This window comes from Accipiter gentilis, chromosome 17, assembly GCF_929443795.1.
Source record: "Accipiter gentilis chromosome 17, bAccGen1.1, whole genome shotgun sequence".
In the NCBI taxonomy this organism is placed as follows: domain Eukaryota; kingdom Metazoa; phylum Chordata; class Aves; order Accipitriformes; family Accipitridae; genus Astur; species Astur gentilis.
In genome coordinates this window covers 17,137,104-17,164,559 of record NC_064896.1, presented here as the reverse complement: position 1 = coordinate 17,164,559, position 27,456 = coordinate 17,137,104, and the positions used below count along the sequence as shown (strand labels likewise).

At 38.0% G+C, this 27,456-nt stretch overlaps 1 long non-coding RNA gene across 1 annotated transcript in view; it reads left to right on the top strand.

The window, feature by feature from the left end:
• The first annotated feature begins 3,292 nt into the window (after positions 1 to 3,292).
• Positions 3,293 to 27,456, top strand: part of LOC126047169 (uncharacterized) — a 163,197-nt gene continuing 139,033 nt past the window's right edge. The window contains exon 1 of the long non-coding RNA XR_007508518.1: positions 3,293 to 3,381. This is a non-coding gene — a long non-coding RNA (uncharacterized LOC126047169). The remainder of the gene's footprint in view (positions 3,382 to 27,456) is intronic.

Below are 27,456 nucleotides of genomic sequence, written 5' to 3'. Positions count from 1 at the left end.
TAGACTTATATGGAATTGTGGCAATTTTTAATCATAGCCTAAAATGCTTACAATATTTCAGTCCACTCTTGTTGAATTTTGGACTAGTGTCTGTCCTATGGTTTCTGTTTAGGATAATGTGCAACAGAGGTAGAGTCATGGCTTTTCAATTCCAACCCAAGAAAAGTTATCTTTTGGCAGGTGGTCTGAAAACATGCAAACCAAAACACTCTTTCAAAAAAAAAAAAAAAAAAAGATATTACCCCCCACCCCCAGTTTGTTTTGGATCCTTTGAACTGGAACCTTTGAGTTAATAGGTGTATCATGGATATAGATCTATAATCCATGACCTTATTACAAGTGATAAATTAATATTTCCAAACCTAATTGCCTCACTAATGTGTACCCACACCTGTCCTAACTTATTTCTTCCATTTTTCAAACTGCCAGTGAAAGCAGCTGATCACCATGCTCTGCTGAAACAAATCTACATCTAACAGGCAGAGTGAAAAATAATATCCTACTCACACACAAAAAAAAGCACCATATGAAATGTAGACAGAAATGGTTTGGAAGAAAAGTTGTTTACCCTAAATCTTTGAACAGAAAGCTGTTTAACTTACAGGCTTCACAGATGTACCACCTGGAAGCTAATGGACCGGGACCAGTATAAATGAGAGAAGAATCTGGTCACTTGTGTCAAAACATCCAGGGTCTCTTTTCTCTTGTGTGCTGGTTTCATTCCATGATGACTCTGGTGCTTCACATCCTTCTCTCAAGATACTGTTCCATTAGGTTACAGCGTCTCTGATTCCTACCTATGCCTTACTCAGACACGCTCATATTATGTGTCAGCAGGAACACGACCAAGTAAGATTTGAAACAATAAATGTTCCTCTGTCACTTAGCAAAGCATGTCTCTGCAGGATGTGGTCCTGTTAGATTTCCTGAGTAAAGCTGAATTAAATCACTCTGTGGCCTCTGTGTAACCTTTCGGTGATGCAGCAGGTTTCATGGTAGTCACATCTCTAGTTTCCTTTTTCAATATGCTGATCTGTAATATTGTGGTTAAAGGAAACAAACACTTTCCTCATGGCTCCCCCCGCCCCGGATTCTAGTCCAGAAATCCAAAATATATTTCAGTTCATTGGCATATATGATCTACATAACTCCTCATATACACAAAGTTTCAGTTTTCTCTGATCATCTTAACTTTATAAAGCAAGTATTAATCCCACTTCGCAATATTTTCTCCTAAGAACTAAGCGTATTGGTCCCAGTGCACATGGTGTTTTGGACAAAGTGATAAATGGGAATATATTGATTAGTAAAATCACTTAGCTCTAAAAGGGGAATATATTGATTAGTAAAATCACTTAGCTCTAATTTCTCAAATGTCACTGAGGAAGAGATGACTCTCATGTGAAGCAGGATTGTCTAGTTCGAATATCTTTAGGAGTCTTCTGTAATCCCAGTCTTCCATTTCAGAAATTAGTAGTCTGTCGCTAGTAATAAGCGGGGTAGTATCTCTTCAGGGTCTTCCTACATCCTTCCCCAAACCAAACATGTACTGTACTCGGAAAACAGACAGAAAAACAAAGAAACCCCAAACCCCCACAAAACCCCCCATGTAATATTTCAACCTAATGCTGCAGTCCTTAAAAATTGAAAGATCCTTAAAAATCACAACAGATATGAAATTAGAGTTGGGTTTGAAATAAAGTAAGTGGTGAAGGGTCATGGTGGAGAGGGGTAGGGAATTTAATGAGAATTTCCATAAAGGAAGTTGGTATACTTCCAGAGGCTTACAATGGGCTATTTTAAAAGCTGACATTGAGAAAGAGAACAAGATATGGAAAATCGGAGCAAGATAGTTAGAATCCTGTGTGTAAAAGCCACAGGTGATCCTTAATAGGCAGTAAATTAGCTGAAGGATAGAGAAGAGTACTTATTTTTGTGGCAATAGCAATGCTTTCATTTTCCAGCAAGTTTTTAACTGAAAAAATTAACTGAAATGTAATGCAAAGAATAGGAGGATAATTGTGAATTAGGAGCCAAATTATGCCAGGCACAACTGAATAAGTTCTGACTTTTCTTACTGACAGACATGTATATTAATAGTTGGCACTTATTGAACCAAATATGAATATTCATCTTCATTTATATTTCAAGGCCTTTCATTCCTCAAGGACCACAGTGCTTTTGACCAATTTTCATCCACATTACTAAAATGACAGCTTTCACTCCTGGGCCCTGACAGAGGTCTGCAGAATTCATTGGAGGTCCTGGGAGGAGGGAACCAGCTCCCGCTCCCAGCTGTCCACAAACACTCATTAAGAGAGGCAAATATCCAGCAGAATCTCTGTGAGAATTTTTAATCACGCAAAGGCTCTGCTAATTAGGTAGCTGATGGGGCATAGAGAGCACAAGGACGAATTCTTTAAACAAAGGACTAGAAACTTTAAGAGCTTTAATTACTTGGGCACAGAGTTCATTTCAGAACTTGGGAGCAAATTATTCTAATAACAATAAGACCAAGTAGCAGGCCATATTAGTGAGAATTGTGTAGAAAAGTTCAATTTTCTTCGCCTGTCGCAACCGTGATTGGAGCATATTGGAAACTGGGGGGGTTACAAAGGTATTAATAATAAACTTTATTGTGAAGTGGATTTGATGCAGAAGATTTCCTATCGATGTGCATTCTGCTCCTCTTCTCTGTAAGTACTGCTTTGCCAGGGAGTATTGCGCTGTGTCCTATACCTCAAAATGCTCACGTAGCTCAAGCAGTGGATACTTTTACATGAATGAAGAACAAGGGCTATTTTCAAAACAAAATCCCCCCTTTTGTTTAGTGCAGCAGACTGTCTCCAAAACCTGAAAACTGGAAATATGTTGCTTTTTTGCAGGCTAGAAGAATCCTCTTCTCTGGCTGCAAATTACGGGTTTGGTTTTTGCTTGCTTTGTAAGTGCATAAATAGCATGGCTGTGTTGTGTGGTTTCTCCCAGGACACAATTTAGGCTAGAACGATTTCTAGGATCCCTTTCTCCTAGGTAGAATAAGGAAGACACAGAAATTACTAAGGAAAAGGAAAAAGCAGAAAGCTTGAAGGATTCAAATCAGGAAACTCTACTCTCCTACCTGTCAAAAGAAGAATATAGAAAGTATACAGCTCTCTGTCCCTTGGAAAATGGAAAACAGCTGATGTGCTACTCTTGTCATTGCAGCTGAGAAATCTTAGGAAGCTTGTCTGTAATTGAGCACAAGGGGCACATCCTGCCTGTGTGCTGGATGAAAAGCTCATTTCCTTTGGGCAGAAACTGGGGTGACCAGGTAGGAAGGAGAGGAGGCATTTGCTGTCTGCTGGAAAAGGTGTGCTGGCCTTAGACATCTACGCAGTCAGGGTAGGAGGTACCACTGTGCTGTACACCTACTGTATATTAGAAACCTTCTGTGAAGACACACGTTGAATTTTCTTCCCCCTTTTTTTTTTTAAGAAGGGACTGTAACTTCTCTGGGGGTCAGTTTCTGACAAGGAGGAAGCCTATAGCTTTTACCATGTGTTTATATACCTTTAAAGAAAACTAGGTTCTAAGCGAGGGCTTCTTTTTCAGTAGATTTGGTGCAAACCACATACCATGATTACTCATATGTTAAATGCTAATTAAAACTTTAGCATCCAAGAACAAATTTTATAGCCGAGGGACTCTTCTCACTGCTAGTGGGGAGATGGGCTTGAACATGTTAATTGAACATGGGAAAAGTTCCAGGGAAGTGCAAATGGACAGGTGAAAATACAACTTGTGATAATCGAGGGCTAATGATGCTCAGTGAGCAAGCGGTGGACTGGTGTTCAGAGTTGCAGAAAGAAATTAGAGAAGAAAGAAAGATATCTGCTCAGAGAACTGGTCTGAGATAAAGCTTCAAGAATAGCCTTGAAACTTCAACAAATCTTCTGCTTGCATTTGGTATTGCGTTTACTGCATGTTTTATCCACTGCAGAGGAAGGGCATTGCTAAAGAGAAACTGCTGCAGTCTGTGGCTGTAGACAAGCTTTCATTTTGAGTGGACTTTCCCCACATGAATAAACAGAGGTCTGAGCGCAATAAACATAGCTGAGTCGTTCCATTAGGAAGTCACTCTGCCCACTCCAGTCCCTCAGCCATTTGTGAAAGCAGCTAGAGTAACAAAATGTAGTACTGACAGAAGAGCTTTTTCTTCATTGTTGCTTTTTGGTTTTGTTTTAATTCCCAGGAAAGCAGGCTAAGCTGACGTGCAGGAATATTTCTGTCACCTTAGTTCCCAATATTTCTGACAGAAGTTACAACAGAATAAACAAATAGGTGAGGGAGAAAACGTGAACAGAATATGGGGAGAAGAGAGCCCCATATAGTACCTTCTTTTAAAACAATTCCATTTGTAGTTTTGAAAAAGCACTTAAGCTTCAGGTACACTGTGCTGCTACTCTCTCCTGGATCCTTTGGGGTAGTGGGAGTAAGTATAGTTTGATGCTCGCTTCATGTGCTGTTCTGTTTTTCTGGCTGTTGTTCTTACCTACTTGCAACTCTGGTCTTTGGACATGCAGCACACAAACAGTAGTCTCCCCAGTTTGATCACACTGCATTGATTTTTATTTATTTATTTATTTTAAAAAGTGCTTTTATGGCATGTAACTTTTGAATGCCCATGATTTAGCAGTTCTGCAGAGCTTAAAGCCCAGAATCCAGTGACCTAGCTGAAAGTAAGGTGTTTTTTGCATGAAAATATATGCTGTCCACTTTTTAAAATAAGTACTGTTACAAATATTACTTTAATATCTCAGTCTCAAAAAGTGATACAGGACAAACATTGCATACTTAGGTTTAACTTTTTTTTTTGAAGAAATGTGATTTGTGTCAAAGGTGCATGGCCCTGCTACATCAGCTTAGCTGTTAGGACTCAGATAGGAAATAAAGTTCCAGATTTTCAGCAGTTATTCTATACATCAGATCTCATTACTGTTTCTTTTCTTTATAGATGAAAACTGTGTCTTCTTCTTCTTTCTGCCTTTGTTTAATATAGATATTAGTTGCCCATTTTGTAAGTGTATTCTGAAGCTATGTTCTTTCAACATGTACAGAGATCCTTAGTAGAAAGAAAAAGTGTAAGACAAGAAGACATACAAAGAAGTGGTTTATCAGCACTGCACTGAAGTTTTAAGTGGATCCATTTTAGACAGATTGTCAATATCAAGATACCAAAATATGAACATTTTTGCTCAGAAAGGTAGCTGTCCATGCACATTTGTCAACTGCTATATTCTGTTTTCTATAGGAAAAAGAATCATTCATCATGTTACAATCACTGTCCAGTGCAAAGCTGATCAAGAGGCATAACATTAATTCATCTGTCCATAGATGTTAACTCTAAAGATGCATGTAGTTTGTATGAAAATAGTAAAAACATTTAAATAGTGGAATACAAGAGCCTTTAGAACCATCCTCATGTAATTTTGAGGGAATTTACCCTGAAATGGGAATGTGAAGGAGCTAGAGTTTAGAATTGCTACATGCTGGGGAAAATAATCTTGGAACTGCAGAAACTGCAAATGGCTTGAGTGTGGTCTTTTAACTGGAAAGAGAAATAGAAGAGAGAGAGAGATTTCTTCTGATATTTTAATGTATTTTGCTAGGTTTATGTCAAGAGCAGCTCTGAGAAACTTTCATGACGCAAAAATGCTGGAATTCCTAGTGCAGAAAGAAGAGCTTTTTTCATATTCATAAACTTACAAAAAAAAAAAAATTCCTCCCCTCCATTTTAGCAGTTGAGTTAGATTCTCTTCAGGAAAAAAATATTGAAATTATGAATATCAGCAAACTCATTGTTTGATAACAACACTGATAGAGATCAGCAGGTTCATATGGACAAGGCAGACCTAACAGATCCCATACTGATTACATGTTTAAGATGCTGACTGAGAAGACCTTTCACCCTAACGGATGGGATAGTCCTATTCTTCTCTTCAGTAGGATTTCCCTCCCTCCATTTGGAGCTGTGATGGGGCCTTTGACAGATGCTCAATTTGGAGTACTCAGGCTTAAAATGGAGACTTTTAAAAATCTTTAATTGGGGCTAAGCACTAGTTCCTCATGCAGTTCATTGTTTCGAACAAGGAAGCAGGACTAAAGAGTTAACTGCTTCCAATTGTAAATACATCAGTGGCAGGCCCATTACAAAGCTCTATACAATCCTGTAGAGTAAATGGTGGACAGCTCATCACAATTAGGCATGGTCATAATGAAGAGCCAGAAGAGAGAAAAGAGGGCATGGGGAAAAACAGACCTTTTACAAATGTTTTATATGAAGAGAAATTATGGCTAAAAGGGATAGTTAATTAGTTTAAAGAATAGGTGGTAATGCCTTCTCTTTGCAGAAAAAGAAAACTTTGAAAGCATGGAAAATGTGAGAGTTTCTAGCAGCTGATCTGGAAAAGGAGAAAACAATTCAAAGCAATACTGTACGTGGGTGTTTCTCAAAAGAAACTGTGGTGGGAAGTGTGTGATCTGAGTAATTTACTCTTAGCAGAGACAGTAGGCACTGTTGTGTTGAACAGAGACCCTGCATGTAGCCTTGTTTTCACTGGAATGCATCTGTATTATTACAGGTGCTTATCAGAGACATAGATGCTTATGGTTTGCTTCCCCACTTTGCATACTGCTTAGGAAGGCAAGAACCCATCTGGCTTGTGCTGAGAAGGTTGCACGGAGGAGCAAGGTTACAGTAAGGCTTGCTCTGTAGCCATTTTGCAGTATGCTGGCTAACCAGTCACCGGTAAAAACAACGTGCATTCTGAAATACGTTATTTGGTGAAGAAATAAAGAATAGCAATAATCTGTATCAGATTATTGAACAGCAGCACCTGTAATCTATTGTGGTGCCTATGAGATACAGCCTGTGGGACACTACCTGGAGATGAAGCTTTTCTAGCATCAATGAGGTCTGCAAGTATCTTTTCCTACCACAACTCCCGTTGTACGAATCTTGGATAAGATTGATGTGTGCATTGTTAAGAGAAATACATACACTCCGTATACGTTCTTTGTTGTTTGGATATGCGTATACTGCAGTTGTTTCCCACCAAAATCAGTTGAATTTCATGTTGCTGGGATGAGCTTACTTCTACAGCTGGCTTGGGTATTTCTGTGTTAGCCACAGTTGTTTCTGAGAATTGCAGAGTGGGTGCAACCTTTATTTTGTAGTCTGGGATTTTGGAACTATGGTCATCGCTCCCTATGATAACTATGGAAACAATGTTGGTTAGCACCGTCTCTGTCACGTGGTACAAAATAGATTACGTTATAGTAGTGAATGGGATACGATTATTATTTCTCAACTGTTGCTGCATACAGTAGTACATGTAGCATGCCTTGTGCTCACAAAGAGCAAACATATTTGCAGTAAGAGCCCAATTTTCTATTGGTAAATGGGTGACTGTTACCGGACTGCTTCCGCCACTTTTGTTTGGAAAGATAGCATGTGGGGAAGTAAGGAGGAGATTGGTATTGCATTTGTGTTTAATCTGTCTCTTGGCTCACCTGAGTTCTATCAGTACCCCTGTGACCTTGCTTTTGCAAGTTGCCTACTTCTACCATCTTCCTCAGTCTCCAAGGGTAAGTAATATTCAACTACATATCCCAGGAGTTGTGATATTGCCTCAACAACCCATAGTTTCTGTTGTGTTTTTGTGGTTAAAGCTGGGATACACAAGACAGAATTTTAAAAAGGACTTGCTGTTAGTCTAGCTTTACTGCTATTGAAATCAGCGGTAAAAGTTGCATGGGAACAGTTAGGCCTGTTTTCAGCACTTCAAAAACCTTCCTGTAAAATATTTTATTCTTTTCATTCATTGTACATATTTGCTTGTCCTGGCTTCATAGACAATGCTGTAGCAAAAAGATTGTCTTTCAGCATTGTTCTCTGCAGACCCAAAATCAACATTTCTGCGACTCCCCTTTTCTTTAAATCCCCTCTGATAAGGTCTGCTTTAGTATTTGAATATGTGCAAATAAAATGGATTCATGCCCTCAATTACCTTTGCCTTGTACATGAACAAACAGTAGGATTAGAAATTTAAAGGATAAAACCTGTGTCAGTGGCTTTATCAGGAGTTTTGTGAATACAAGCCCTTTAAAAATTACACTTTATTGGTACAAATGGATGTAGAAGGGAAACCACAGAAGGCAGGTGTACTGCTGAACGCTCAGGAGGGCAAATGCAGGAGTATAAAATTGTAAGTAGTATACAAATTAGATTCTTTGGGTCTTTCCAAATGCTTCTTAAATTCTATTTTGTAGGAGAAAAAGATAAATTCATATCATATAGTTTAAAAATGAAGCAAAGCAACATTTGCTGGGGTCTTATGTTTGCTTAGATTTAATATAAGGCTGATGTAGGCTATGGGATATCAAAAGGGAGAATGGAGGGTGGTGCTAGAAGGATAACAGACACACAATGTTATTCTGAAAGAGACTTGTGTCCCTAAAATAGTATTATGCAGATAAAACATTGGAAGAAAGGCCTGTGTGAAAATCTGGGAAGAATGAATAGGGTTTTATACCATATTAATACACAAAAAATCCTAGGGTAAATTAGGAAGTTGGAAGAAAATGTATTTTTCCACTCAGCCTTCTAAAAGTAAATTATTATTGCTTTCATATCTATGGTTATGTAAAGACTACAATTTCAATAATTTATTCAGCTTCTCTGCAGAAAACTATCCTCAAACTGTAAAAAATTCTCTTTAACTTCAGTCTTCAGGTGAGTAGTGCATCCATACCAGATCAGTACACTTCTGTCACTTTACGGAAGTATCCATCTCAGAATGGGAAGACTCTGAACTTTGACATAACAGAAGGAAAGCTCTTTCATACACTACCCAGGAGCTGGGACAGAGAACTAAACATCTTTAGAAGATTGTTTTTGTGAGATTTTTTTTTTTAGCAGTATGGTTAAGCAGGGAGACAAAGTTGGAGGTGATCCAAACCCAACAATATGTAACATAAATTACCAAGGCATATGAAGAACATATTTGAAAGAGAGAGCAAGAGATGGGAGCAAATAATGAGAAAATCTAAGATTTTTAAAGGTCATATTGACAAAGAATGGTAGCAATTGAAGAAGGCCAGGCCTATAATACTTCCTTGCAGTTTAAGCAAAGTTTTAGGGAGTTCTTTTATTGGTCTGTGAAGTATGCATGAGGTATTTTGGGAAGACCCCTAGTCAGTTGTCTGGTAGAATCCCAGTGCAAAGATGGGAGAGCTGAATGGATCAGGCAAGGTCTATGGACAACAAAGGCTGTGCTGAATTGCACCTCAGCTGTGGGCAATCGCAGTGCAGAAATCTCTCCATTACAAAAGGTTTGGTTCTTCTGGAAGGTTATTTGGTAAGATTGAACACAGCAGCCTAACCACTTTGCTGCTGTTGTGATGGTTAGTGTGTTCACATTGTTTGTTGTATCAGACTGTGACTGTAAACCAAGCTTTTTCATGGGCTGCCATTTATATAAACAGTAATATTCATGTTAAGCTTCAGTGTTTGAAAATGCTAGCCTTGCTTGCTCGCGTTTAAGTGTTAGCACTTAGCCAGAAAGTGTTCTTTGTGACCAGGTATTTTTGTCACATTAAAACCTACCAAAATTCCTTTAACCGTAAGATTTATTTATAATTGAAAATTTGTTATTTAATCCAGAGTCTAAATGTAGTTATATTTGCCAACTTAATGCCACAAAATCGCCTAAGAATATTCTTAAGTAGTATGTCAGCTAAATTTTATTGCAGGTCCATTAGTATTACCATTAAGCAGCTGACTAAAGGTCATAATGAATACTTACTATTTTATATCACCCAGGAGGTACTAAGCACAGCTGGAGTCTATTTTACTACTTGAACACAAATAATACTTCACAAATTGTTGATCAGTGGATATGTCCATCTAATCAAAGTACTTTGCCCAAGTATTTAGCAATTCTTCTAGTGTGCATTGTGTGATAGACTGTGGGATTTTTTTTAAAAAAGAAAGTTCTTACTAAATGGCTAGTTGTTACAGTTCTATTTTAGGTACTGCCTATAACTTTGTGGTTGCACTGGTATTTCAGAAACCCCGTCAGGTCTTACATGGTTCTTGCTGACCAGTTTAATAAATGGGAAAACAGCTATTGAGATTTCTGATGATCAAGATGATGAAAAATTTTTCTGGAGATTTTATTATATTGATGCTTTGTTGATATTGTTTTTCATACTTTTCCAACCATATAATTCCTCCTACTGATGTCAAGTTCTGCCGGAACAGCAAGAAGATTATGCCCTTATTGTAATTTTTTTAAACAGCTGTTGCAAAATAGGCCTTAACACTTCACAAATCACTTCTGTGCATTTAAAATGGATTTTTTTATGGTAGTTTGTGAAAAAATTGCCCGAATAGATGGCTTTATATAATGACTTGAGCTTATTTGACTCTTCTTTCTTGTGAGAAGATAAATATGATCATGCAGAGTTGTGTAAGCAGGATGGACTTAGGATCCATTCAGCTGTTTTTATCCATCTACTGGGTTCTCTGTAGTTCAACACGATTTGCAATAGGAAAGCCCTGACTTTAAAGTAAAAGTACTTGATCTTTTCAAGTACTAGTTTCTGCTGTTTCCAGTGAATTTTATGAGTACACACGGCTACATAGGACAAAGGGACAACTTCTTTATGAAAAAATATTCCACAATCCTCTTGGTCCTATTTCTTTTCACTGCAGAAAATCTGTGAAACTTCAGACTACATTCAATTTCATGTTCATTTTAGCAGCAATGACACTGTAAACCTACTCATTTCCTACAGGGCTTTTGCAATATGTATTTTAGCACAGACATTCAGCAATGACTGACTTTTGATCTAAAATGAACTAAAAATACTTTATTATCAAAAATTGTGTGTGCGTATGTAAGTGAAGTAGAAAGGTTAGCCCTCAGCTGTGTTTTGCTTGAGTGTCTTTTGACATTAATCTGTTCAAAAGAGAATAATTTACATATGAATGCAGTTATATTAACAAGCAAAAATAGGATCCTCATCTAGAAGTTTATACTGTAAGGCCCTTAGATGAGTGAATTTCTTTTCATTTTCTTTCTAAACACAAATTTTCTTTCTCTTTTCAGTTGCATCCCTTTCCTCTTTAGTCCATTAGCAGTAGGCAATCTTTTACTATTAGTAGCAAATTGCAAGGCAAGAAAGAGTTAAATTTTTATGGAGGAATACCTCCTTGGTCTTATCAGTCTAAGTAATTAGGTAATTCAGCAGCCACAGTTCAATGGGAACTGGTGTTTGAATGTTGCTGTTCTCCACACCTCATCCTGGCTGAAGCTGGGAATTAAACTGAGGTCACAGAAGAAAAGGGATGCCTCAGAGGTGTCCTAAATCTCATAGTTAATGCCAAAGTATATGCTAGTCAGGTGCTCAACATCTCAGGTGGTGCATAGCAGAGCTACAAGTTGAAATGTTGCCTTCCTGTAAAGGGACAAAACAGATGCATCTTAGAGTTAAATCTTAATTCCTTGTCAGGATACTCTAAACTGGAATGTCTTAGTCTGGGGAGAACGATGAAGCTACATTGAAATGCAATGCAAATGGAAAAATGCAGACAGAAAAATGGGAGTGAAAATGGAGAGTTATTTTAAGAGTACCAGAGACTGAAAAAGCTAGAAGTTCTGTTCTGTATCAGAAAGAAATAGAAGCCACACTTGTAATAAATGACTATTATGCTATATATACACTTACATATCAATTGATATCTCTATAAAGTTCTTACAAACTAGAAGTAATGAAGTATAAAAATTGAAAAGGGAAGCTAAGGCATGAGGGATCATGCTGACAGGATCAAGGACAATGGGTTTTGTAGCATATTTAGGGAAAAAAATCCCCAAACCCAAAGAATTGTGTAGATACAAATTCTTAATACTGCAGAAAAAAACCCCAGATATTATTAAATAAATAATTACACTGCATTTGGAAACCAACACAGTATTGTGTCCAAATACCATATCAATGCAATGAACAACTATAAAACCCATTAGCAGCATAGTTAGAGAAGGTCTTTTGAAAAATGAACTTTTTTTTTTTTTTTTTTTTTTTTTTAGTTCAAGCAGGCTTAGGTAACCTCACTGCAAGAGTTCTAAAGGACTTTGCTGAGCTGATTTCTGGTCAACCTGTTTATTTTTATTAAAGCATGTGATTTTGTGCACATTTTAAAACACAAATGATAATACTGTGCTAGTGTTTAGAACTGCAAGCAGAATGGTTTTGATTTGTATAGATTAGTCAGCTTGCTATTGATTGCAGGTAAACTAATGGAAAAGCTGATAGTGAATTCAATAGACAAAGAATTACAGAATGGAAGCCTAGTTAATGGCTGTCAACATAGTTTTATAATGAAAAGACCTCATCAAAGAAGCTTTCAGTTTTCTCATGTGATTACAGGTCTAATGAATGTACTGTGTAGACACAGAGTGTTTAGGCTTCAAAAAAACTCTTGATGCCATGTTGGATTTAAGAGGAACAGTAGCAATTCACACTGTCGCTGCAGTATCTAACAAACAAACTGAAAATGGCCTCACTGGCAGATGCTAAAAAGTGGTTTTCGGTGAAAAGCCCTTACTGTGTGGGTCGTTTCTAATAACATTCTGCTAGGACTGATTCTGGCAGTGTTTGGTATCATCATCTTCAGTGACTGGACACCACGCCACAACAACTTGGCCAAGAACAGTTTTGGACAAAGATTGGTGGCAAATTATGAGGGAGGGCATCCTCAGGTGTTTATCACTTCATATTACATAGACTCTACCTTCTTGGAATAAAATGTATTTTGACACACCCAAGTATAAGGTTGTACAAAGGAGATGAGAGTCAACAGAAATGGCAATTGCATTCTGTGAAACAGTCGATACCTTAAATGCAGTCGATATCTTAAAAAAATTTGAGGTCACAGTGACAAGAGCGCTGAACTGGAGCTCCTAGGGAAATGTGCTCAGAAAGGCCAGTGGGATCCCTGGATGTGGCAGTAGAGGGCTGGGAAGTGATTTTTACCTCTTACAACTGAGTAACTAAGTGTTTCCCAATCAATACTTCACTAACTGTTCTCTGACAGACTCTTCATATTATCTGTGGAGGCATCTTGTCTTTGTCATTGTCTTTCATGCTTCTTTAGCTCAGTGTTATAGGCAGAATGTTATGAAGCAGAAAAACTAAGGTATACAAGCGAATTCTTGGGGAAAAAAAATAAGTATGAAAGCATTCCCCTGAGATGATCTGTGGTCAAGGCAGTAAAGGAAGGCTTGTGTGATCTGGAGCTGTTACTGGTTTCATGCAGCTTTTCTGTCTGACTTTGAGCCATTTTTAACACCCTGGAAGGTGGAGTGGTGGTGAGGGAGAGGAGGTTCTGATGTCTACTTGAGGTGGATTTCCTCTGGGACACTGTAGAAATCATACTCTGCATTGGTTTCCCATTTGTAAAGTAAGACCAATGCCTCTTCCCAGTCCTGGAGGCAGTCTGAAGGTGAACATGTTAATGACAGTGTAAGAATACTGCAGCAGCAAGCACCTTGGGAAAAACTTTCGAGTAAATGGGACAAATGTGTTATGTAGGGGGATATAAATGAATCTACTAGGAGGAACCTCTTCTCACAAATGCTGCAGACAAATAACAGCCACTCTACCTGAAACCTGGCTGCAAGCTTGTTTAAAGATATTTTTAAATGCTTAAGACTGAATTTTGAATGTGTTGGCATTTGTGTATTCGTAGAAGTGCTTCAGTTCTGTTTAAGCATTGGATATCCATTTATATTCAAGAATGTATCACTCCTTTATTAAATACATACTCTGAGGTCCTACCATACTGGCTCTAAGTAGCAGTCTGCATTCATGTATACTTTATCCCTTCTAAAACATTTAGTTCTGTGTAAAACATTTAAGTCCCTTGCTATCTGTAAGTACTGTGGTAGCCATGTGCGTGGCCAGAGGAGACAAAGATTAGCTAATTATTAACATGTTAATTAATGTTTTAAAACTCAGCAAGTCTTTTTAAGTGACACAGACGCAAAGACGTCTTCATACAAAGCTGGTTTTGGACTAAATATGGTTTACTGAAAGACGGTAAGCCTACATATGTGGGAAAACCAGAATAATGTTCAAACTGGTCAAAATAAGGTATATATTTGTCTTAAAAATTGTTTACTGGTAAAAATCCCAATGTTGGTTTCTTGCTTTTAGGTAGCCAGAATCTTCTTATTAACATTTTTCCCAAATTCTCTGCAAGGTGTAGCAGAGAAGTCATTCGATAGCTAACTGACAATAATTAGCCTATTATGATGATTAATGCTTATTCAGGGCGTTTAATTTGCATGCTATAAGCACGGTGAGACAGCTAATTTGAAGTTATGCCAAATACAGTATTTAGTTTTTATATACAACATTTGTTTGGCTTTCCAAATGTAAAATAATTGACAAGAATAATCATAGCCATGGATGTTAGGTCAGCAAGTTTTCATTTCTCCTTTTAATAACAATGATGTGTTACTTAGTGAACCAATTAGCAAGGTAAACTTTACTTGCATTAAAAAATACGTAAGGGTAAGGAAGAATTTCTAAACTGTAGTTAATGGAATGTCAACCAAGATGCACATTCTGTCATTTTTGCCTAGGTGAAAACCATCTGTCCTAGGTAGATAGCATTTCTCCAACTTTTCACAAGGAAGACGGATACAAGGTCATTTTTATGCACCTTGTGATCAGGATTGACTTTATATATTTATTTTTTTGATTTATGAAAGTCAATTAAACTACTAGGCCTGAGCCATAGCTTCAAATAAATAGACAGTGAAAGAATAAATTTCTTTAATTGTGGCTACACCAAGCCTTCACTTTTTTCCTCAGGAGAAGCCTGTATATTCATGTGGATCTTGCACCTTGTTCAGCATATTTGGAGGGGCAAAATTTCTGTGCTGCTTCTGATTGCCCAGGTGCTTTGACCTGGATAGCAGAGCACACTTTAAGATTTGATGCTCTTCACCAAAGATTTCAGTATTCCTGGATTTGAAACTGAAGTCTCCCTAAGTGTGCTCCAGAAGAATGAGCCAAAAGGGGAAACACATAGGGGCTTGTAAGGGAAAGAAAACGTCCACAGTTGTGTCTGGAAAGCAATCTGATGCCTTTGGAAGATAAGGGAAAGAGGTGTTTCTTTGCCATAACTGTTGGCATTTTCTTTAAAGTCTTTCTTAGGTTTTGACTTTTGAGACAGAATACATTGCAAAAATCCTCCATGGATATCATAGAAAAGTAGGTAACACATCTAAATCCATGTAGCAGTCAAACCTGTAGGCTAATCATCTCTGCTTAATAAACATTTCTGCTTGTTTTCTACAAAAGGCATTTCTGGCTGTTTTCTCCAGCTAAGCAAATGGCTGTGGCTGGTCTGTGGGTCACGGATGGGAAACAGAAGAATCTCTCTTTTGTGAAGTGCCCTTATATATATATATATATATATATATATATATATATATTTTTTTTACCATCTATCAACCTCAAATTTTAAATACCTGGGATATGTTGCAGGATATTTGTTCTTGTTCCTGCCATTGTTTCCTCAAACTGCTGAGAAAGCAAAATGTCTGGATGCTTTCTGACTCTGAGGAATAAGAGGAGGAAGACGCAATTGTTCTCCTAGAGGTGATGACAAAACCCAAAGTCTCTGTCACTTGCCCAGGGTCCTTTTAACATTTTGTTATTTGGAGGAAGCTGGCAGTCTGTATTAATCTGTATAAAAATAGTGGACCTATTTCTGTCCACTTGATCTCCCCTACCCTGAAATGATCACAGGCTAGTAGTGCAGGTTATAGCCTGCATTTATCCCAGCACTCCCGCTTTCTTACTGAAGCACAGTCATGGCATTTACCACTCTCTTGCAAGGAGCCAATTAGTGTGCCCCGAATCCAGTTAAAGTAGAATAGAGCAGCTATGTCTGCACTAGTAAACTAAGCAACACCAGGCACAGACTCGAATACAGCACTGCCAGTGTTCCTAGGGCTTCACCACTGCCACGTTTATGGCACGGGTTTTGTCAATGCCAACTAACCCTCTCCTTGATGATGCCCAGGTGTGAGTCGGGTTTGCCTAGGCCAGAGACTAGCCTAATAGTTTCTAATAAGGGGGATGAATGAGGGCTGCCCCCATGGTAGGGGTGGAAAGAATTTGGCCCACAGATGGGAGCCACACCACTTAGGCCTTTGCCCCTTTTTGTTTACAATTACAGCTGTAGACAAATTAGAAACTGTTCGATCTCTGTCTCGGTAAGAACATAGGGAATCAGTGGTTATGCACCACCTATTTAGATCCTCTCTATTTTTTTTTTTTCTATTAACATCTCCCAGTACTTCATTACCACCTTTGTAACTCAGAGGAGTGTGGGGACCAATTTAAAATCCATTGAAAGAGCCTTTGGCTTTCTGTAGTGGATCCTGGATCAGGGCCAGGGGGTATAAACTGCTAGTGGCAAGTTTACAACAGTGCTCCCTTTGTGGGTGCCACTGCTGGGGCATATTGAGGTGGCTGAAGATTTTAACGAGAGTGATTTTTGCAGATTCACCCTCTGACAAGCTGTGTGTTCTCAGTGGGAACTGTTCCCAGTTTTTAAAAACAATTATAGTTCCCTATCCGTGTCTGCTGGACTATCGTATACTTCGAACACAGGGGAGCTTGACAGAGGATTTTTTTTGGCTATGCTGAAGCTCCCTCTGTCTTTGCACTCTAGCTGATCTAATCAGCGACTAATTTGCCTCTTACTTTATTAGCTCCATATTCAAACACACACAATGTAGCTATTTTGTGAGATTACTTCTGAAATAGATTATAGCAAGGTTAAAAAAAATTAACCTCCTAGCATTGCATATATATCCACTTAGTAGACTACACTAGTCATGCATTAAAAATAGTTCTGATCCGGTATTACCGGGGAAAATTAACTGTAAACTGAAAGGAAAAGTGGTGCATCACACTTCAGTCTCAATCCTGCTCTTTCAGTTTTGGATTTATTCACATCTAGTGGCTGAGTAATTTAAGTACATTAGCCAGTAATTTGGTTCTTACTTATTCACAGGCAAAAATCATCATTTTCTTAATTTGATAAAAAGTGTTCTGATGGAAAGGTAAATCTTCAGGAAAAGCACTGACACAGTTTAAATAGTGTGTTGCATATTTCTGATCACTTACATGGGGCCAAGGACTACCACCATTGAAGCAAAGCTCTCAGTTAAAGCAAAATATGAAACATGCTCATGGGAGAGCAGCTGTCTAAAAAAAGTCAGTATTATATTAAATTCTACGTATGGTGGTAGTTGGAAAGCAATAAGGTTGTATCAAACTGATGAATTATTGCAACAAATTCATTTATTTAAAACTAAACCAGTTCATATTTGAAACATGTTGAAGCTCAGAGGGTGGAGTTCACAGTAGGCTTTCCAATGAAGGGGTTTTTTTTGTTTGTTTGTTTTCTGTTTTTGTTACAGATGTGATCATTTGTAGTTGGGTTTCATTGTTGTCGTTGAAAACTTGGTCTAAACTTGCCCTTGTGCAACTTGGAAGTGTTTGATGTAGTTATGCAGCCTTGAATTCACTAGGCACAAGCTGAAAATCCAGTGATGTAAAAGTTGCAGTGATGGTTTGCCAGTAACCAGTGGCTTGTGGCTTCCAAAACATTTATTTTACTATTTCAGTTGTGATTTGCTACACTGTGCTCTCCTCTTTTTAAATAACATGTAAAGGTCCCTTGTTGTTTGTGTATCACTGATACAATTCTTTCGCAACAAAAACCAAAAGAAGGCACTAGTGCTTTGAATAGAGGGTGCCTGATTGATAAGCTAGTTGCAGCCAAACCTGCTCTGGCTAATTGTCTTTCAAATGCCCTCATTAATCAAACAGAGGAGTAACTCTGACAGGAGGGCTGTCACTGTTTTCATGATTTCCTACCACTCACCTCACAGTGTGAGCCCTGGCTTCGTACCCAAATCATGGCCTTTAAAGCAGTTTTAATGCCTGCTCGCTGCAGAGCACACCTGGCTTTGGTGGGATGGGGGCCTGCCCAACTCTGAGGCATGATCTATCCCAGGAGACCAATTTAGCAGTTATTTAATGATTCATAGCTTGATGTCTGGAAATGAGTGCTCCACACGATAACATACATAAACAAATTTAATTAGTTTTTGCCTTTTTTGCATAAGTAGCCACCAGTGTATTAAAGCTGCAAACAAACCAGGTAGGCTGCCTGGAAAGTCATTGAAGCTGGTTAACAGCTGATCTTTGAAAAAGACTATGGCGATTTCTTTCATCTGCTGATAGTCACTGATGCCTGTTTGGTCAGGTCCTGAAGTTGACGGGTTCGCTTATTAAGAAAGGGGGAAGCAGCTATCACAATTGTCTTCTACCTAGATGTTAGAATTACATATCTACAGGAAAAACGGTCAGTCTCTTGTCCACTTCCATGCAAAAGCTACAAAATACAGCGTCTTCTTGGAATTGTTTTAAAAAGATGTGCTTCATCTATTTCCTGTTTGCAGTGTATTCCAAGTATTATTCAGCAAACATCAATCTAAATTATTGTTCAGATATAGGGATTTTATATTTTTGCATTTTTAGTGAACATACATGAAAACATTGTAAAATTATTTCTAGTTGTGCACGCTAAAAAACAGGGGGAAATACTTAATGCTTAAGAAAGCAAATTGAAAGCTTAAGGCACAGAAAGTTTTTTAGGTTTTTTTTTTTTTACCTGCTTTTGCAACACTGCACATAATTAACACTGGTGATGTATGAAGTGTATGTTTTTTTTTTTTTTTCTCTGCTGTTAAGTGTTTTGTATACTCTGTGGAGCAGAATTATAGACTTGATAGTCCAGAATACTATATTGTCTTTCTCCTAAGTAATATAAGTGAATATATTTTGCATATATTAATCTTAAGTGAAATTCTTACTTTAATAACATTTCATAGGGCTGAAAATTGTTCAATGAAACACACAGAAAAGTTTTATACTGGCGAGTTCTTATGAACTCTAGACAGCAGAACAATATAGCTGGTCTTGTCTTCATTTGGGAACAGCTTCCACCCACCAAGTACAATATTTACTCCTGAGAGGTGCCTTTTTCTTTAATAGGGCTGTTTGGTCATAATTTTTGCAGGTCTTGATTTTAGACTGCAAACTGCCTAAAACAGACACCTTGCTTTCCTGAGCATGCACAGGAATATCGTAGCATGGAACATGTCACTTCCAGGTGTCCTGCAGTCATCGCTTTATAAACATGCTTGATCTCAGACTTGAGCAAGGGGGACCAAACCCTCATTTAAGGTGAGGGGCCTGGAGCACAAGTCGTATGAGGAGCGGCTGAGGGAGCTGGGGCTGTTTAGCCTGGAGAAGAGGAGGCTGAGGGGAGACCTTATCGCTCTCTGTAACTGCCTGAAGGGGGGCTGTAGTGAGGTGGGTGCTGGTCTCTTCTGTCAGGTGAATGGATATAGGACGAGAGGAAATGGCCTCAAGTTGTGGCAAGGGAGATTTAGGTTAGCTATTAGGAAAAAAATTTTTACTGAGAGGGTTGTCAAACATTGGAATGGGCTGCCCAGGGAAGTGGTTGAGTCACCATCCCCGGAGATATTCAAGAAGCGAGTGGACAGGGTACTTCAGGACCTGGTTTAGTGGGCATGGTTAATGGTTGGACTCGATGATCTTGAAGGTCTTTTCCAACCTAAATGATTCTATGATTCTATATTTTACTCTCCACAAGTGAAATCCTGTCCCCAGCAAGTTCAGTGGAAACTTTGTTACTGATCTCAGTGGGGCCAAATTTTATTTCACATCTTTACTTTTCTTGAGGTATTGCTAACATGAAAGCAATTTGGACTGGGAGAAAAGGTAGGGACTGGGGACAAATTGCTTTTGACCTTTTTCTTTTAGAAATTTAACAGAGACCATTAGCTCATTTGCGCCAGTACCTCCCAACACCTATCAGAAAAAGTATTTTCTCTGAGTCACTATTAATTTTATATCAAGGCATTTTATTTTACTATGAGAGCCAGGGTTCCAAGTGGTATGATTTACAGGACATGTATAACTGGGCAGATACCGCGTCCTCTTTTCTCTCCTCAGTAACCCAAAACAAAGAGCTTTACAGGGATATATTAAAAACTAGCTACCTGCTCCTAAAATTCAGCTGACGTTAACCAAACCAGTAGCATGTGAGTAAACATTTCTACATGCCCATGATTAATTTTGTGGACTCATTCAATGCCTTTAAGTTGTGCTGTATGGACACTCATAAGGATTTCTAATTAGTGTCACTATGCCCCCTATAAATCTACTTTCTCAGGACTTTATATCTTGATAATAAAAACTTGTCCTGCTGTGAAAGGTCTCAGCATAATGGCAGAATTATTATTATTATTTTCACTGCATTTGAAAAGCAATTCTTGCATCTTGTCCCTATCCTCCAGAAACATAGCCTTTATTTCTTTGCTGTGTATAATACAAACACAATATATTTGTGGTTTTTTTTTAATTGAAATTTGTAGGCCATTAGCTACTATTGTATTGAGAGTGTGAAGGGGAGTCAAACCTAAACTCATCTATAAAAAGAAAGCTATGAACAAAATAGTTGCTGCTTTTCTTAAGGAAATTATTTGATGGTGCATTAGTGCTCTGAGAATGTAACACCTTCTTCAAGAGATGGAACAGAGCTGAGAGATTTGGGAACGTGTAGGATTGAGAGACCTTCAGACAAAGGAGCAATTTTGTCAAGTTCAGTTGCTAACTTTAATTAAGCAATCTTAATCAGTATACACTTCTGTTCCCCTATAGTTTATTGTGGGCTGTACAGTTACAACCTAGTAACTGTAATCTGGCTGCTTGTGCTGACCCCCGGCAGACTTAGTCTACAGGGCCCTCGCTGGGGAAAAGTTGTCTGCTTCTGTCTCTGTTCTCGTTGGCTTTTTCAGACTTGGGCTCCCAAAATAGGGATGGCTGTTTAAGATACAGTGAGGAATCAAACTTTGTGTTTAAATGTTTTTTCCAAGAGCTATGAGAGCTCACACCATTTTAAGACTTCAGGTATGGCAGACCTCAGTCTGATGTGAACATGAGCCCTTTCAGGCTTGGTCATCTGAAGCTTTATATATGTTGAATTTGGCCAATAGGTCTGTTAAGGAGCACAGAGATTATTATTGTACAGGATCTGCTAAGTAAGGTGATACAGTGCCTAATTGCTTTCGAGACTGACCAGAGCCTGGTGCTCAGAGTTAGTACAGGTATTAGAGCTTGGTGTACCTGCTCCGCAGGGAGGTTTCTGACTGCTTTGAAGGCTGCGCTGTGGAACGGTGCTTGACAGCGCTGCCTTCTAGGTAACAGGTGATGTTTTCACTCTCCGGGTAAATGAAGAGTTTATTTTTGTTCTGTTTGGTCTCCTAACTTCAGCATGTAGTGGTAGTGATTCCCCATGATGAATATACAACCAGCTAAATAAAATGTTTGATTGGGAAAGAAATTGTTAGTGATTTATGTTTTGGATCTGTTGTCTAAACTGTAGATTATTCAGTGTATTTGTTGTTGAGAGAAACACCATGTTGTTCTCATATGAGATCAGCCATGGGCTTTCAGCTAAGCCTATGCTTTAACTACATTCCTTTGTCGGATTGTTATTATGAATCGTGGCAAAAAAAATTGCAGAGTGCGTCCCTAAAAGTACTGTTAAGTGTAGCATCTGATTGCAGGTAGTTAAGCACGACAGTGTTTAAAATGTGCTAGAATTCAGGCAGTGAATAGGAATTGGTAGATGACAGTTCCAATTTCAGTTAGACGTCTAGAGCTAGCATTACTTACAGCTTTGCGCACGCTGGGGTCTGGATTCTGCCTTTGCATGAGCCCGAAAGGAGAATCTGCCACAGGGTAACTGCAAGAAGATCAGTAATCAGATACCTAATAACTTGACTGACTGCTGTAGGCACATTTTTGAGCAAATAGATAGCACTGTAGCAACACAGTGCAGAGTGATATTGTAGGTTAGGCAGACTGAAAAAAATGGATAGAGTTGAATGAAACTGATTAATTTTTTTATTGTTTTAGCTGGGCATGTGCCACAACTTATTTTCTTTTATTTAGTGATAACAGTTGTAATATATTAAATATGAACAAGATTATAAAGGAATCCTCGTTAGTAGTAAATAGAGTATTTCATTTTAGTTTTCCTTTTGTTTTTTTCCCATTTTGTTTTTCTTGTAGATAATTTTAACTACTAGTCTAACAGTTATTTTATTAGCTACAACTTTTTTAAAAAACAAGAAGAAACATCTAAAACATGCAAAGTAAACAAGGTGGTAATGTAATACTTAAAGGAACATTTTATATTTATATATTACAGAAACAGTGTTGCTAGTTCAGATCTGGTGCGAGAGAGATGGGAATACATAGGTGGAAAAAGACATATATGGTAAGAATTTGTCATTAAAGGAAAAACATACAGGACTGTCATTTAAGTTAAATGCTGATGGATCATGGATTAGATTCTATGTGAGGGCTCATTTAGCCTTAAGGTATAGAGTATATCCATGAGTACAATGCTAATGGTGAGTATTGCTCTAATGGATCATCTGTCCAAAAATAATAATTGAAAGGACCTTTCTGAATTTGTAACATTAGCTTATCCCATGGGAAAAATGCAGAGCTGGAAGACCTCTGTTATGAAAGGCAGATGCACAGAACAGTTTTTCTCTCTTTTGATGGTGTCCTGTCCTTAATTTTTATGTTGCTATGAAGTTGTGAAGGCTTAAAACTAAAAATTGAAATTTCACATCAGACCGTTGGGCAGAAAAATGTAGTTACTGATGAAAGATGCTTGTTGCATTTTGGTTTATAAAAACAAAAAAGGGTTTATACTGAAAGTGTTTCGGTGATGGATTCAGAAAAGTTATCTTGTGGAAGTCAGCTCTGAATAGGGCAGGAGAAACCAAAGCATTATTACAGCAGCAGAGTCAAACTCATTTTTACCTTTTAATGTTTTTGTGTGTGTGTGTGTGTGTGTCAGCTCATTGGCTTTAAACTACAACTGATTTTAAAAAGGCAGTATTTTTAAAAGGGACAGGATTGCGAAAGTCAACTGAAATATAATCTGGGAGTTTGGTGTGAAAATTTCAGTTCCAAGGAACAGATATTTAACACTGCTAATTTGTCAGAGATGCTGGGTTTAAGCTTTGAAAATTGTGGGTGAAATTCAGATATCTCCACCAAGATATCAGAAATGTACATATTGAAGTCTGGGGAAGTCATCCTAGATTCACTTTACAGTCAGTTGAGGAAAAATGGGCACCTTCAGAGACTGATTCATCTCAGCCTAAAATAGGCAGGTCAGACAACTTGCCCCCTGGAGACGCCTGTTTCTCTCCATTGACTGTAGAAAAGCCTACAGTGACAAACTCAGAATTAAATGTCTAACCTTTTGATGTCTAAAGCTAGGTTAGATGAATCTCACCACTTCTTAATAAGGACAGGCTCTGCCAGCTGTCTGCTCCCTCAGGGGTACTCCAGTGGGGCTGTTTCTGGCAGGAAGTGAGAAGGTCTGACTGAGAAATTCTGGGGGTCCTCAAGCAGAATGATCCCAATGATGATTTTAGGGGTTTGTTTCCTTTTTAGATTCATTGGTAGTAGGTGGTTTTATTTTAACTGGAAAAAAGAAAATCCTGTGGGTTGGTTTGTTTGTTTGTTTTTCCTTGTGGAGTCTTAAAAAATGAAGGTTTATTTTATTCTGTTGAGTGTTAAAAGTTGCTGTGGGACTTTTTCAAAAGCAGATGACTGTCTATTATGAGTTGCCTAAATTTCCTTTCCCCATTTGTTGTGTTGCAGAGTGTAGATAGATAGTGGCTACTCTGCTGGTCCAGTAAGCATAGTGGAACTGAATGGAAGAAGGAGCTTTTTAAAGGCAGGCAAAGTATGCTGGTGTTGGAGAAAGTCTGTGAAATTGAACACCTAGCTACATTTGTAATCAAAATCCTTGTGTACTTCAGAAAACACATATGTTTAAACAAAGAAAAATTAAAAAATTGAGAAGAATATGAGAATGAATGGTGGTGCTGTTTTATGTAACACTTGCTATTAACAGAGTTAATCCAGGAAGGATATAATGTTACAAAAATATTTAGAGAAAAGTTGTGGGTGTGTGTAGTTTACAAATCAGAAAAACAAGAATGATGAGAAGACCTTTGCTTAAAAAGGAAATGGCCTGAGCATTCTGCTATACTGTGATAGAATATTTTCAACCTTTAAGGTCACAGGACACTTTTCATGCTGCACTACTGTAAATGCAAACTAATTTGTACATAACAGGAGTAAAAGGGCTTTTTGCTTCTGCCAGAAATCCCTAGATGTGGGGGGACAGAAAAAGTCCCGGTAGTATCCACGACTTCTTTTATATTTTCTGCTGTTCAGAGAACCTGCCAAGCATATAATAATTAGAACTTTGTGCTTGAGGTGATGCTGGTTCAGTGAATTTATACCTGAGCTGATGTTTTCAGTTACAGACTGTTCTGAATTTTCTGACAGTCATAGAAGGGGCAAAGTGGCTCAAGGTTCAACTTACTTGTAAGCCTCCTTCATCCATTTTCAATTACTTTTTCATGTTTTGACAAATTCTAAAAATAGAACATAGGTTGTCCCAGCATCTTGAATGTACCAGAGGATTTTGGTGGTGGTTTTTGTTTGTTTGTTTTAAAGTCCAAGCAGACATATAGGAAGAAATCTTAAACTTTTACAACTCTGGAAGATATAAACTTGTACCTTCTCTTGCTTGTATGTCCACAAACTAAGTCCCTTCTTATTTAAACATTGCCCAGTATTACCTACCATGCTAAATACTGTCCTATGGAGAAATATGTGTATGAGTTTAACTGGTTGTAATTTACCAAGAAAGCAAGAGGAAAATGCATAGAAGGCAGGCTTAATCCTTTGAACTGGATTTGTGCCTTGACTTCAGTAATAGCAATAGGATCTCTAAACAGACAATGCCAATAAACCTTTGTATAATTTAAATTTACCCAGGCATGTTGTATAATACTCTGTATCCCTCTTTGATCAATTCAGAAGTGAGGTAGCTTTAAGCACATGCAGGGAGTTGCATGCATGTTGCCAGTCTGTCTTATGTCTACAACCATGTAGACTAAGGAGGTCCCAGACTTCAGTGAGGAAGTCTTGCATTAGTAAAAATGCTCAACAGAATCATCTCCATAAAGTGGGCTGCTTTATCTACATTTACTTTTCAATTAGCCCTGTGTTAAATCCTCGGAAATGATCTCTGAAGACTGTTCCTCATGCCTATATCTCTTGTCACTGAAAATGGGCGGCCACAAAGATAACTGGAATAGAATTCAGTCTCTTCTGTGTAGGAGCTTTAAGAACTGATAAAAGCTTGACTTTAAAACAGGTATGTGATAATATTGCTGTTATAAGGTACCTTTTGACCACATTGAAAAACAGCTGAAATATAGTCTGGCTCTCTAATTTCTTTTACGGAATCTATTTCTTATCATGCAAGGCCTTCTTAAATAATGGGGAAAATCCTTCATCACAAAGATGAACAAAACTCAATAAAACTGACTATATTAATCTTTTAAAAGGGCAAACTTCCCTGTACTTCTGTCGGTCATTAATAGTTGCAATCTGGAGGCAGGTAAGACTGTTGAAATAGGAACATTACTTTTAATGCATGTGAAAACTGGAGGAGTGGGATAATTCTTTCAATAGTAAAGCATTTCACCTTAACTAAAAATCAGGGATTGTCTTCCCTAGATTGGGATGGCTATCAAGTAATTTCATAAACCTATTTTTGACTCAGTTCACTTAGAGTGTAACTTATTGGAAAATTTTTATATGGAAACATATAGTGGAGCCTTTCTAGCTACTCTGAATTTCAACACAGTGGCGGTCTTGATGGCCTTCTTCCAGGGCTGCTGTGATCAGAAAAGGCCTGTGTTCTGAGTTTTATTGAACATCTTCCTGAATTCAATTCCAGAATAATCACAGCGCTGTTATGCTTCAAAAATAGTATGTATTTGCATGGGGTTTAAGAGGTGTTTCAGGGCCCGACATCCAGTGAAATTTCTCAGGCTGTTGAAAGGATAGTTTGAGTAACTTTCTTAGAAGCTCACTTAATGCAAGGGCATGGTAATTTTTGCCCTCACAGGAATGATAACATGATTAGCCTGTTAAGAAAGAATGCTGTGACATCACTAGGCAGGTATTTTTTTGTTGTGGACCCTCCAGGAGTTAGAATATTCATCATTTTGAGAAACTACTTAACACTGTTGGATTCACCAGACAGTTTGGTCTTTTTTTGGTGTTATCCCAATGTTCTGTTGATGGAAAATTTTCCTAATTCTTCTGTGTTGATTCAGTGACTGCACATGGTTATTTTCCCATAAATTCCTTTTAAAATTCTTGTTTAAATGGATTTATCTCTATCAGTTATAGCAAAGAGTAATGCCCTATGTTTAGAAGTAAAAGTATTCTGGGTGTAGAAATTGAATGCTCAGACTTGACAAGGTTACCCTGGAAAAATTGGATATGGCATGGCTGCTGGCCTAATTACCTTGTTCTTCTTGAATTCAAATTCTATCATTAGTAACAGGCAGTGACTTGACTGAACACAATGAAAATTTTTCTTGAGGAAACAAGACAAGAAGGGAAATGGAAGGACATACAGCTGCTTATGTTAGTCGTTCTAGTGAAGGCAGTATTGAAATGATGGCTGTCTTCCTTCTAAGTCTCATAATTTTCTTTAAAAGTACATTTGCATTAGTGTTTTACTTCAGGTGAAAAGTACTTTGTTCTCACTTGCCCTGCTTTGGTAGTAGGAAGGAAGTCCTGGAAGTAAAAGGCCCAACACATCCATGGGGGTACAAAGCCTAGGAGGCTGAGGTGAATTTATAAGGACTAATAAAAGCCACCTTACTGCATGGGTACTATCATATCTCATTCTCTCTGTGCTTAGCAAATAACCTTTTTGAAAAACAGACATCTTTGTCACTACACTTGGTTATCTTCACCCAAAATGCTCTTCATAATGCTCACATTGCCAGCTGCGATGGGTTGATGTTGTCTGTATAGTATTCCCTTTTGTGCCTCAAAAAGGGAATGAAGTATAAAGTGAGCTTCTAGTATTATTAACTTACCAAACATGTTTTGTTTTGCTTCAACACCACCTACCTTGTTTTTACTTTATTTCCTTCTCTCCATCTTACTGGATTTGTCTTTCATTAATGTGTCTAAAATATATTTCCAAGTGAGCTTTGAAAAACAACAACAACAATGTATTATGGGAAAAACTTAGAATGCAAAGTTGATTCATTGCAACATTTTTCTTGAACATCATTGCCTGTATAGGGTTGC